This window comes from Balaenoptera physalus (genome assembly GCF_965194825.1).
Source record: "Balaenoptera physalus genome assembly, chromosome: 5".
NCBI classification, from domain to species: domain Eukaryota; kingdom Metazoa; phylum Chordata; class Mammalia; order Artiodactyla; family Balaenopteridae; genus Balaenoptera; species Balaenoptera physalus.
Genome location: NC_138884.1, coordinates 57391695 through 57404126, shown reverse-complemented (window position 1 = coordinate 57404126; position 12432 = coordinate 57391695). Strand labels below are relative to the sequence as shown.

At 43.5% G+C, this 12432-nt stretch overlaps 1 long non-coding RNA gene across 1 annotated transcript in view; it reads left to right on the top strand.

Moving 5' to 3' along the window:
- The window catches only part of LOC309661891, a 31264-nt gene that overhangs the window by 1830 nt on the left and 17002 nt on the right, over positions 1-12432 (top strand). Inside the window, exons 3-4 of the long non-coding RNA XR_014264342.1 lie at positions 2834-2941; positions 10485-11517. This is a non-coding gene — a long non-coding RNA (uncharacterized lncRNA). The remainder of the gene's footprint in view (positions 1-2833; positions 2942-10484; positions 11518-12432) is intronic.

Genomic DNA, 12432 nt, shown 5'->3' with positions numbered 1-12432 from the left:
GACATAGAGGTTTGAACTTGAAGCACTTAGGACTAGAAAGAAAGGAAGGGGTCATCAAAGTCATGGTTGTTGAAATCAGATTATCTTTAGTTGAGGGTGGAATTAGCAGGTCTGGAGGAGTAGAAAACGGGGAAAGGGAAGAAAAACAAAACCATTGCTTTAGCTTTCTGGATGCCCAGGTGGTTTGGTGTCCAGATCTTCTCTCTTCCTTTTTCTCTCTCTTGTCTCAGGTTAAGGTGATAGTCAATTAGAATGCTCTTCACCTTATCTCAGGGAACATTTTTATGCTTCCCTCATGTATAGTTCCTCATCTTCAGAAATATTTATGGGGCACCTATGTTGCCCTGGCAGTGCTGGAAGTGAGTACAAAGAACACATGCTTGAGAGCTCACTATTTACTGGGAGCAACAAACAAGAGAAATGGCTTAAACTTGTGCGTTAAGTGCATCAGATGCTGGAAAAATTGAGAGGCAGCACATAAAGGCAGAGCCTAGACTCAGTTTGGGGGATTGGGACAATTTTCCAGTAAGAGGCAACTTGGAGTAGAGGATGTGAGGAAGAGGCAGAGGAAACATTGGTACAAAAGCACCAAGATCTGGCTCAGCAGAGTCTATCTGGGGAACTAACTGCAAACAGATCTACCTGGCTTTAAGGAAGAGGATGTGTGAGGATGTGCTGGAAACAAGACTTGCAAAAGTAGGAGGGAGTCAGAAGATGAAGGACCTGGGGAGTGGAGGTGGGGTGGGGAGGGGAGTCTTTGAAGAATTTTTGGGAGGGTAGTGACCCTACCAGATTTGTACTTTAGAAAGGTTATCCTGGAGGTAATTGCTGGTTTGGAATCATGACCCATGTTAACAAGTAAAAATAGCACTTTGCAGACCAATAATGAATTTAACCAAATCTAAGGCACCATTGACTGTATGATACAGTTTGATTTCAGAGATGTTAAAATGTGTGTGTGTGTCGGGGGAAGTGCTTCTTAAAGTAGAAGAAATACAGCATGTTTAATAAAATTTTATTTTTAGAAAGAAAAGTGTACTGGGAATAAGATTTGAGGATTGGATCGGGGTAACTAACTTTTTCTTTACAGCCTTATGAACTATTGGCTATTTTACAATGAGAGTATATTCCTTTTTAGTTTGAAAAAGACACTAAAGAAAAAAAAGCCATAAATGAATAACAATGACAAAGGGAGAAAAAGCAATATCAAATCTTTAGACTGGAGGAGGGAGATGGAGGCCAGCAGGAAGAACAGTCTGGAAATTACTGAGATGATCCAGAAAAGGGAGCCAAATGTCTAAGTTCAGCAGTGTCAGAGAAAGAGAGATGAATGGATGGATTGGAGAGATAGGGGGCCAAGTCAATAGGATTTGGAGCCAGAGGAATCTGGAGGTGAGGAGTAAGCTGGCTTCTCTCATGCATCTGGCCTGAGTCTCTGGATGGACGGTTGTAACCATATACGTGAATAGTAAATGTAGACCAAAAAGTCAGTTTTGGAAATGGGAAAGATGATCAATTCAGTTTGGGACATATTAAGTTGAGGTGCCTACAGGCCATAAAAACAGGACTGTCTAGGAGGCAGTTGGCCATATAGGTTGGAGGCTCCAAGAGTGTATGACTTTAGTATACATAAACAGTCATCTAAGCCACAGGTGATGATAAAATTGCTCAGAAAGAGATATGCCAGCGGTGGGAAAGGAGCAGGGTGCAGGGTGAATCCACATTTACCAAAGACAAAGAGGAAAATAAACCTGTTAGGAGACTTAGAAGGAACAGCTAGAGGGGGAAGAGGAACACCACTGAGCGTGGTATCACGGAAGCACAGAAGCAGAGGGGTGAACAGCTTTCTAGAGTTGATGCCAAGTTAGATACGAAGTGAAATGTGACCGTAGCCTGTTAGGTCGCTGGGGCCAGGTCTGGAGCAGTTTCAGAAGAGTGGTGGGGACAGACATCAGGTTACAGAGGGATGCAGAGTGAGTAGGGTAAGAAAGACTTGACCATGAAAGGAAGGAGAAAGAGAATTCTAGATATGGAGAATATCAGATCATGTAACCTAAGATTTGTTTTTGGTAGTTGTTAGAAGAGATATGATCATGTCTATGTGCTGAGGGAAAAAAGCCAAGAGAGGATAAGTTGAAAGACCTAGAGGAGAGGGTAAATAATTGATGAAACAGGGCATGGGGGTGGGGCTGGGGTCCAGAGTCCAGGTGGAGAGATTACCTGGGACAGGACAGAGACAGACACTTATCCCACTGAGAACAGAAAGAAGAAAAATGGCTATTGCATTAATTAGGGGGCTAAGAGATCAGGAGAAAAGATTTGAAGAAGTCTTGGTGGGGCTGAAAAGTAGGTACAAAGGCAGTAAGTGTATATAGAGCTTGAAGTTTAGGTTACTGTAAGCAGGGCATCAAATATTCTTAGGTCTTGGGGCTTAAGGTTTCCAAAGTGGGATCACTTGGAGGTGATGACAAGATTCAGAGTGTGACCATACGTAGTGGAAGTGAGAGGCACTGGAGGAGATAACATCAGGGAACTGTGAGACAGGGTGTTGAATGAGTCACGCAGGTTACTGAAGTCATCTAGGATGGAGAGGATAACCATGAATCATGTACGTCAGTCTTTAGTACCGTGGTATGAGTAACACAAATGGCATTTTGCCAGGAGCAGTCGCTCTGCTAACAGTATAGTATTGTGACTGACGCATGTGTGTCACGTTCCAGATTACTGTCCTTTATTTGATCCTCAAAACAAGTATGGGAACTGTGTAGGACAGAGGTCATCGTCTTGCAGGAAGTAGCTCTCCTTGCTATCAATGTGTACGTATGTTTTGTAGGATGTATTCCGATGTGCTTGTTCTTTGCCTTCAGTCCAAACCTCTGCTGTGGATGTAGAATGGAATCTCCACCCAAGAAGGTGCAGCTGTTCAATGTCAACCCTCCAGGTAGGTGGACAGATCCCCAGGTGAAGCTAGAGTTAAGATGTACCGCGGAAAGGCAGGAGAGAAAACTAGGGTGCTGGCCCACTGTCTCTCTCTCTGCCCCCCTTTCTTCCCTCTCCTGTTCCCCCGCCTCCCCCTCCTCCTCCTTCTCTGTCTCTCTCAGGCTTGGATTTCCACAAGTCTGGGTACGCCCGAAGGTGCTCTGAAGTAGCAAGGGGAAAGCATTTTTATGCTGGGCTACAAGCTGAGCTTGAGGGTGCTAAGTTACAAGCCAGATCATCGAATGACATGGGGCTCTCTGCATTTATTTCCCTTCTCCTGTCCTGAGCCTTTAATCATTTACTTATTCATCAATATTTATTGAGGGCCTACCATGTATGTGCTTTTCTGGGGCTGGAACACAATGGTAAAGCAAACAGACAAAAATCTCTTTTAGGAAACTTATACTCCAGTAGGGAAAAGAGACAATAAACATAAAAATAAACAAGAAAGTATCACCAGATAAGTGATGAGATACAAAAGCCAACTGATACCATACTGACTGGAGAGCTACTCTGGCCAGGATGGACAGGGAAGTTCTCTCTTAGAAGATACCGATCAACAGGGACCTCAGTGATGAGGAGGAGACAAGCCACGTGAAGGTGGAAGAGAGGGGAGCAGGGTGGGAAAGCATTCCAGACAGAGGGAATAGCTAACGTTTGTCAGAAATGAGTGTGACATTATAGAAAGCTAGCGAAATGCCACAAATTCCATATAAATTAGCATAATATGTTTATAAATTAATTGCCTAATAAACTTTTATGACAAGTTCGTCTGTATTGTTTAGTGCACACTCTTTGACCATCTCATCAAAATTTTCACTCTCCTCTTTAGAGAGAATAAAAAAGATAATTTATTTTCTTCTCTTAACATATGGTTGAAATTTACTCTTTAATATTGATAGTTTGGAGCTTAAAGCATTTTACTTCACACACAAATATGCTGGTTGTTTGTAGAACTGCTATAGATTTGTGCCATACAAACACAAGAATTGTGATACATTTATTTCCCAAAATTCTTTTTTTAAATTTATTTTATTGAAGTATAGTTGATTTACAATGTTGTGTTAATTTCTACCATACAGCCAAGTGATTCAGTTATACATACATATATATGTATTTATATTCTTTTTCATATTTTTTTCCATTATGGTTTATCACAGGATATTGAATATAGTTCCCTGTGCTACACAGTAGGACCTTGTTGTTTATCCATTTTATATATAATAGTTTGCATCTGCTAATCCCAAACTCCCAATCCATCCTTCCCCCACACCCCTCCCCCTTGGCAACCACAAGTCTGTTCTCTATGTCTTATTCCACAAAATTCTTATCAGAAAAGGAAAAAAATATGTGTTTATAATTGTTCATGCTTTATTATCAAGTATATTCCTAACAAGGAAAGAAACTCTTGTTGTTGTTTTTTTTTTTTTAATTGGGGGAAGTTGCCCAAGCCTGCAATATTTTCCCCAGCTTTATTGAGGTATAATTGACAAATAAAAATTATATATATTTTAAAAAGAAAATGAGGGACTTCCCTGGTGGTCCAGTGGCTAAGACTCTGCGCTCCCAGTGCAGGGGGCCTGGGTTCGATCCCTGGTCAGGGTACTAGATCCCACATGCAGCAACTAAGAGTTCGCATGCTGCAACTAAGACCCGATGCAGCCAAATAAATAAATTAATATAATTTTTTTAAAGTTTGAAAAGAAAAAGAAAATGAAAATAAAATAAAAGAAATGAGTATGGTGTATTTGAGGAACAGAAAGAAAACCAGGGGCTAAGCTGGAGCACAGTGAAGGATGAAAGTGTGGAGTAAGAAGTCCAAACAGTGAGCAGGGTCTCGGTCCTGCAAGGCCTAATGGGGTTTGGGTTTTCGTCTAAGCGTGATGGGAAGCTATTGGAGGTTTATAATCAAGAGAGTTGCATGTGATTTATGTATAACAGAACATCTGGCTGCTGTGTTGAGGGTAGATTATAGGGGATGCCAAAGTAGAAACAGAAAATCCAGTCAGAGATGACTGCAGAGGGCGAGGCAAGAGATGGTGGTAGCTTGGAATAGCAAGGTATTGGGTGTAGAGTATTGAGATTTGGAAAATATTCTAGAGATAGAAACTGGAGAATGTGCTAGTGGGTTGAATATAAATTTACCAAGATTGGGGGCAGGAAGATGAGTGTTCCCTTTTGGAAAGGTTAAGTTTGTGCTGAACATTAGCCATCTAAGTAATGATCTAGAATAAGCAATTGCTCAGGAGTGAGGTCAGAGCTGGAGATATAAATCTGAGCGTCTTGGGCATTGAGATGGTATTTGAAAGTTATGGGATTAGATGAATTTATCTAGGGAGGGAACCTAGAAAGAGAAGAAAAGACATCCATAATCAGCCTCAGCATTTGGGGTCTAATCTTTAGTAGTATTTTGCTTAAATATTATGACCTGTCTCAGTCATGCTATGGCAATGAGAGAGACTATAAAATCCTGTTTTGTTCCCCTAAGGCCAGTCTGCTGCTTGTGGCTGTAATAGACATTAGTGTGAGACACCCAGCGAGTAAGGTTAATTCCAGGGTCTGGAGTAAGGTCCACTGACCCCTCCCCGAATGGAAAAGTCTCCCTCCATTGCCAACTTTACAAGATTTAAAAGTTTAAAGTTTGTTAAAGGAGTCAGCAGATTTTCCATGTATACCCCGATTTTACATATAGGAAAACCAAGTTTCAGAGCTTAGTGGTTTGTGGAACTGGTGCTCAAATCAAGCTGACCTCAAATCTAGCATTTTGCACCAGAGTCATAATCTTTCCTCGACTCTCTGGAGTATTTGACCCAGTTGACCATTTTCTCCCTTTGAAATCTCTGTCTTGGCTTCTATGACCATTGCTCTTTTCTGGTTCTTCTCTTACCTCCCTGATCCAACTCTGACTCTCCCTTGCTAACTCTTCTTTCCATGTTCTCTACTCGTTCTCTGGGTTCTACCTGAGTGATGTTGTCTATTTTTCCAGATTCAATCACCACCTGTATTCTTAGGATTCCCAAGTCTATCTGTGATGCTCACCTAGAAAAAGCGCAGACTTTCAAGCAGTTACTCTAGTCTTGACTCTGCCTGAAACTATCTCTTTAAACTGGTCAATATACAAACTCTCTGGGTCTCAGTTTCTCCATTTGTACAGTGAAGGAATTAGATCAGATGCTTCTGAAGTTGCTTCCAGTACTCACATTCTTTTTTTTTTTTTTTTTTTTTTTAATACTTTATTTATTTATTTTATTTATTTATTTATGACTGTGTTGGGTCTCTTAGTTTTCGTGTGAGGGCTTTCTCTAGTTGCGGCAAGTGGGGGCCACTCTTCATCGCGGTGCGGGGGCCGCTCTTCATCGCGGTGCGCGGGCCTTTCGCTATCGCGGCCCCTCCCGTTGCGGGGCACAGGCTCCAGACGCGCAGGCTCAGTAGTTGTGGCTCACGGGCCTAGTTGCTCCGCGGCATGTGGGATCTTCCCAGACCAGGGCTCGAACCCGTGTCCCCTGCATTAGCAGGCAGATTCTCAACCACTGCGCCACCAGGGAAGCCCCAGTACTCACATTCTGATTCCAGACTTGATGTCCCTTCTCATGATCTCTATAGTAATAATGACATTGATTGCATGCTCTGCGCCAGACACGGAACCAAGTACTTCACACATATTAATATATTTAATTCTCCGAACAAATTCCTATGTGGTAGGAGCTATTAGTATCCTTATTTTATAGTGGAGGATATCAAGATCCAAATAATGTGATTTCCTACTATATTGTAACCCATAAGTGGCAGAGCCAGGATTCAAACTCCGACAGTTTGAGTTTTGAGTCAGCATCGTTTAGCCCCTGCTCTCTTCCCGCTTTTCCCTTCGAGGACCCTGATCCCTGCTCTGCTTTCTCCCCTTAGCCTCACATCACTTCTGCCTCCTCGGGACCCTTACTCCTTCTGTTACCCCTCCCCCGTATATCTTCATCCTCTTCCTCTCTTCATTCTCAAGGGCTGCTTTCCTTCCTAAAACAAAACAAAACCAAAAAATGAGCATTTTGCTCTGAACCGCCCTCGTTCAGTCACTGCCTGAGCTCACCCTCAGCATTCCTGCGTGTGTCACCTCCTCGCAGAGGCCTTTCCTGACCATGTGGATCAATCAGCTTCCACTGCCAGGCACCTCCAGGCACTTCTATTTGGGGAAAGTTAAGTTTGAGATGCCCATTAGGTATTTAAGTAGAGATGGCAAGTGGACAATTAGATATACAATTCTGGTGCTCTACTTTCACAGCACCTAACACTCCACTATTAAAAATAAATTTTCTATTTGTTCATTTTTATGTGGTCCCCTCAACAAGAACACAGGTTCCGTGAGAGCTAGGCCTGTGTCCTCTTCACCACTAGCAAAGAACTAGCTGTGGAGAAGACTCAGAATAACAAGGTGTATTCGTTTCCGGGGGCTGCTGTAACGCATTATCACAAACTGGGAGGTGGCGGTGGAAGCAGTAATATAACAGAGATTTATTCTCTTGCAGTTCATGGGGCGAGACATTGGAAACCAAGGTGCTGGCAGGCCAGACTCCCTCTGGAGACTCTAGGAGAGAATCCTTCTTTCCCTCTTCCAGCCCCTGGTAACTGTCTGCATTCTTTAACTTCCTTGGCTTATGTTCACATCACTCCCATCTCTGGCTCCATCTTCACATGGCCTTCTCCTCTTCTGTGTGCTTCTCCTCTTCTGTCTCTTACAAGGACATTCGTCATGGGATTTAGGGCCCACTCAGATAATCCAGGATGATCTGATCATAAGAACCTTAATTTAATTACATTTGCAGATCTTTACCTTTTTACAAGTAAAGTAACATTCGCAGGTTCCAGAGACTTGGACATGGACGTATATTTTGGGTGGCCACTATTCATCTCACTATACAAGGGAATAGGAGGAGGTTCAGGAATGTCTCCCCAGCCCCACCCCTTCTCCGTTTATCCTGGCTAACTTAAATGCTCTTCAAGATTCAACTCAGTGGTCGCCCAGTCAAGGGAGCCACACCCCCAGTCCCAGTACATGCGTCTCCTATAATAATAATAGCTAGTGCATATTTAGCACTGTTTTAAGGGCTTTATGTGTATGAACTCACTTAATGCCTGCTACAACCCTATGAGATCGTCCCCATTACTATCCTGATTTTATCAAAAGCTAAAGGTCTGTTTTGTTGTCTCTCTTTCGCAGTAGACCTCCCCCCAGGACAACAGCCAAGACTTATTATCTCTCTGTCCCCAGCATATACCATGGCATTTCCAGGCTCTATGTGAAGGCTGGTGGGTTGAATAAATGACTGAGCAAGAGATAGGCTTGTACTAGACTGGGCAGGGTTTTGAATATCAGATTAAGATATTTGGATTTGGGGACTTCCCTGGTGGTCCAGTGGTTAGGACTTGGCACTTTCACTGCTGTGGCCTGGGTTCAATCCCTGGTCGGGGAACTAAGATTCCACAAGCTGCACGGCACAGCCAAAAAAAAAAAAAAAAAAGACAGTTGGATTTTATCTTTTAGATCATAGGTGGCCAACAGTTTTAAAGGTGAGTAGTGATAGGATGGACCCATCTTTCAAATATATACTCCCCTTGGGAGAAACGTCATCAAATATTGTTTTAATTATCACCTCCAAATACATAGCTTCCCCTCCACCCCCCAGGCCTTCCTCCTGAGCTCTAGTCTCACATTGCAAACTAGACAACTTGAATTAATCCCACTTTCCTCACCCCCACTGCCAATTAGTCATCAAGTGCTGTCAACTCCATCTCATGAACTTTATCTCATACCCATTCGCCTGGTCTCTGCCATAGTTCAGGCTCTTGCATCTTTCTTTTTTTTTCAATAACTAAAAATTTTTTTAAATTTATTTTTAGCTGTGTTGGGTCTTTGTTGCTGCTTTGTCTAGTTGTGGCAAGCAGGACCTACTGTTTGCTGTGGTGCGCGGCCTTCTCATCGCGCTGGCTTCTCTTGTTGCGGAGCATGGGCTCTAAGCGCATGGGCTTCAGTAGTTGTGGCACGCGGGCTCAGTAGTTGTGGCTCACGGGCTCTAGAGTGCAGACTCAGTAGTGTGGCACACGGGCTTAGTTGCTCCGCGGCGTGTGGGAGCTTTCCGGACAAGGGATGGAACCCGTGTCCCCTGTATTGGCAGGTGGATTTTTTTTTTTAATACATTTATTTATTTATTTATTTATTCATTCATTCATTCATTCATTCATTCTTTGGCTGCATTGGGCCCGCGTCGCTGGGCACAGGCTCCCTCCAGCTGCAGCAAGCAAGGGCCACCCCTCGCTGCGGTGTGCGGGCCTCCCACCTTGGTGGCCCCTCCCATCATCGATCGAGGGCTCCAGGTGCGAGGACCTCAGCGGTTGCGGCACATGGGCTTAGCACCTGAGGTTCACGGGCTCTAGAGAGCAGGCTCAGTAGTTGTGGCGCATGGGCTTAGTCGCTCCGCGGCATGTGGGATCTTCCCGGACCAGGGCTCGAACCTGTGTCCCCTGCACTGGCAGGCGGACTCCCAACCGCTGCGCCACCAGGGAAGTCCTGGCAGGCGGATTCTTAACCACTGCGCCACGAGGGAAGTCCAAGGCTCTTGCATCTTTCACCTGGACTGTTGCGCTAGCCCCCTGACCAGTCTCCTCACCTCTAGTTTCCCCTCTCCAACTCCAGTCCATCCTCCACTCTGCTGCTCATTTTATAAGCCTAAAAACCAGATCTGATCATTCACTTTCTTGTTAAAACAATAAACAAACAAAGCTCCAAAACAACTCTGCAATGGTTCTTCATTGCGTGCAAGATCAAGATCTTCGAGATCTACCTACAAAGATCTACTTTTCTTCCTTATTCATTCACTTAACACATGTGTATTGAATGCCTACTATGTGTCTGGTAGTGTGCTCATTGCATTCATATACTAGTGAGGGAGGTGCCCTACACATATACAGATGGACATAGCTGTTCTTACTTGGGCGACTCATGTCACAGGCAGTGAGGGAAATACCCTAAGGAAGATTCTACAACTAGAAGAGGTCGATAGTGGCATCCTTGCTGTTTGCTTTCAGGATATACTGTAACTTTTTTGCTATTTGTATGCCTGTTGAGTGGATTTACAGATTATATTTATCAGTATCTAGTTTCAAATTAATCTCAACCAAGAAGGAAAGTAATTTTAAATAATTCTCACAAGGAAACTATGAATTAAAGATAATACTAAACTTTAAGCCAAGGAAACTATGAACTAAAGATAAAACTAAACTTTAAGCCAAGGAAATAATACCATAAGCCCAAGGGACTGGGGCTACACCTAATATGAGCCTTCAGCAACATTAGACTTAAAACAATAACTATCTAGGGACTTCCCTGGTGGCGCGGTGGTTAAGAATCCACCTGCCAATGCAGGGGACACGGGTTTGAGCCCTGGTCCGGGAAGATCCCACATGCCGCGGAGCAACTAAGCCCTGTGTGCCTCAACTACCGAGCCTGCGCTCTGCAGCCCTAGAGCCACAGTTACTGAGCCCGCGCTGCAGCCGCTGAAGCCCGTGTGCCTAGAGCCCGTGCTCCGCAACAAAGAGAAGCCACCACAATGAGAAGCCCGCGCCCTGCAACGAAGATTAGCCCCTGCTCGCCACAACTAGAGAAAGCCCGCGTGCAGCGACGAAGACCCAAGGCAACCAAAAATAAAATATACATAAATAAATTTATAAAAAACAAATAAAGTCATTATATTAAAAAAAAAAAAAGAGATAGAAGTGTATTCCTTCCCACATAACCATGGGCCTCCTAGAGTGGGTATGACAGTCTCTGATCATCCTGTTCCTCCCATCTTGTTCCACCGTTTCTTAAAATGGGATTTCCATTCCATAGTCTGGATGGCTGTTCCAGCGCCAGCCATCATATCTGCATCCCAGCTGGCAGGAAGGGAGAATGGCAAAGAGAGGGCATAACCCCGCTCTCTAAGGACACTTCTCAGATATCACACACATCACTTCCACTTCCATCCCATTGACTAGAACTTGGTCACCTGGCCTAATCTAGTTACAAAGGCAGGCTGAAATAAAATCTTTATTTTGAGTAGGCATGTTCCCAACTTAAAAAAGGAAGAGTTTATTATAACAGAACTGAGTTTGTCAACTGGAACATTATTGGCCTTTGGGCAGGACAAATCTTTATTGAATGAGACTGTTTTGCACATTTCAGGATATTTACACCTCCAGGCCCCAGATGCCACCTAAATGCCAGAGGCACCCTCCCAGTCATTGTATCAACCCAATGCTCCTACACAGTTACAATTACCCTTGGGGGTAGCAGTATTCTTACATCTTAGGCTTCTGTGGCAGGCGTTTTTTCTGCCCAGTATAGCAGTGTATCCTTTCCCAGGGAAACACTCCTTCGCATAGCCATGTGTTGGATAACCATCTTTTTATATGACCCCTTTTCTTACAACAGAGATGAGAAAACAGGTCAGCATCTGACCCAGGCCAGGCCAAATAAAATCCTTTCCCAGGTTTTAAAAAATTGGACCAAAGGTAAGACTTTTAATTTCTTTGTGGGTGGAGGGAAATACAAGATCCAGTGCTCTTCATACACTACTGATGGGAATGTAAAATGGTGTTGCTGCTGCTTTGGAAAACAGTCTGGTAGCTCTTCAAAGGGTCAAATATAGAGATACCATATGAGACAGCAACTCTACTCCTGGGTACATATCCAAGAGAAATGAAAACATATTTCACATAAAAGCTTGTGTGCGAATGTTCATAGCAGCATTATTCACAATAGCCAAAAAGTGGAAACAGACCATGTCCATCAACTGATGAATGGATAAACAAAATGTGGTATATCTATACAATGGACTATTATTTGGCAATTAAAAGGAATGGATTACTGATACGTGCTAGAACATGGGTGAAACTTGAGAATATTGTGCTAGGTGAAAGAAGCCAATCACAAATAACCATGTATTGTGTGCTTCCATTTATATGTTATGTGCAGTGTGGGCAAATCCATAGAGGCAGAAAGTAGGTTACTGGTGGCTTGTGGGAGGGGAGAATGGGGAGTGACTGCTAATGGTATGGGGAGATTGAGTCCAATCATGACCAGTGATTTAATCAATCATGCCTATATAATGAAACCTTGATAGAAACTCTAAGGAGGTTCAGAGGGTTTCCTGATTGGTAAGTATATCAATGTACCAGGAGGCTGGCACAAGCTCCCAGGCCTTCCCCATTGCAGACTTTGCCTTATGTATCTCTTCCATTTGGCTGTATCCTTTATAATAAAACAGTAATTCTAAGTACAGTGCTTTCCTGAGTTCTGTGAGTCATTCTATCGAATTATCAAACCTGCAGAGGGGTCATAGAAACCCTCAATTAGGAGTCAAGCTGGTCCATCAGAAGTGCAGATGGCCCCCTGAATTTGTAGCTGGCGTCTGAAGTGGGGGCAGT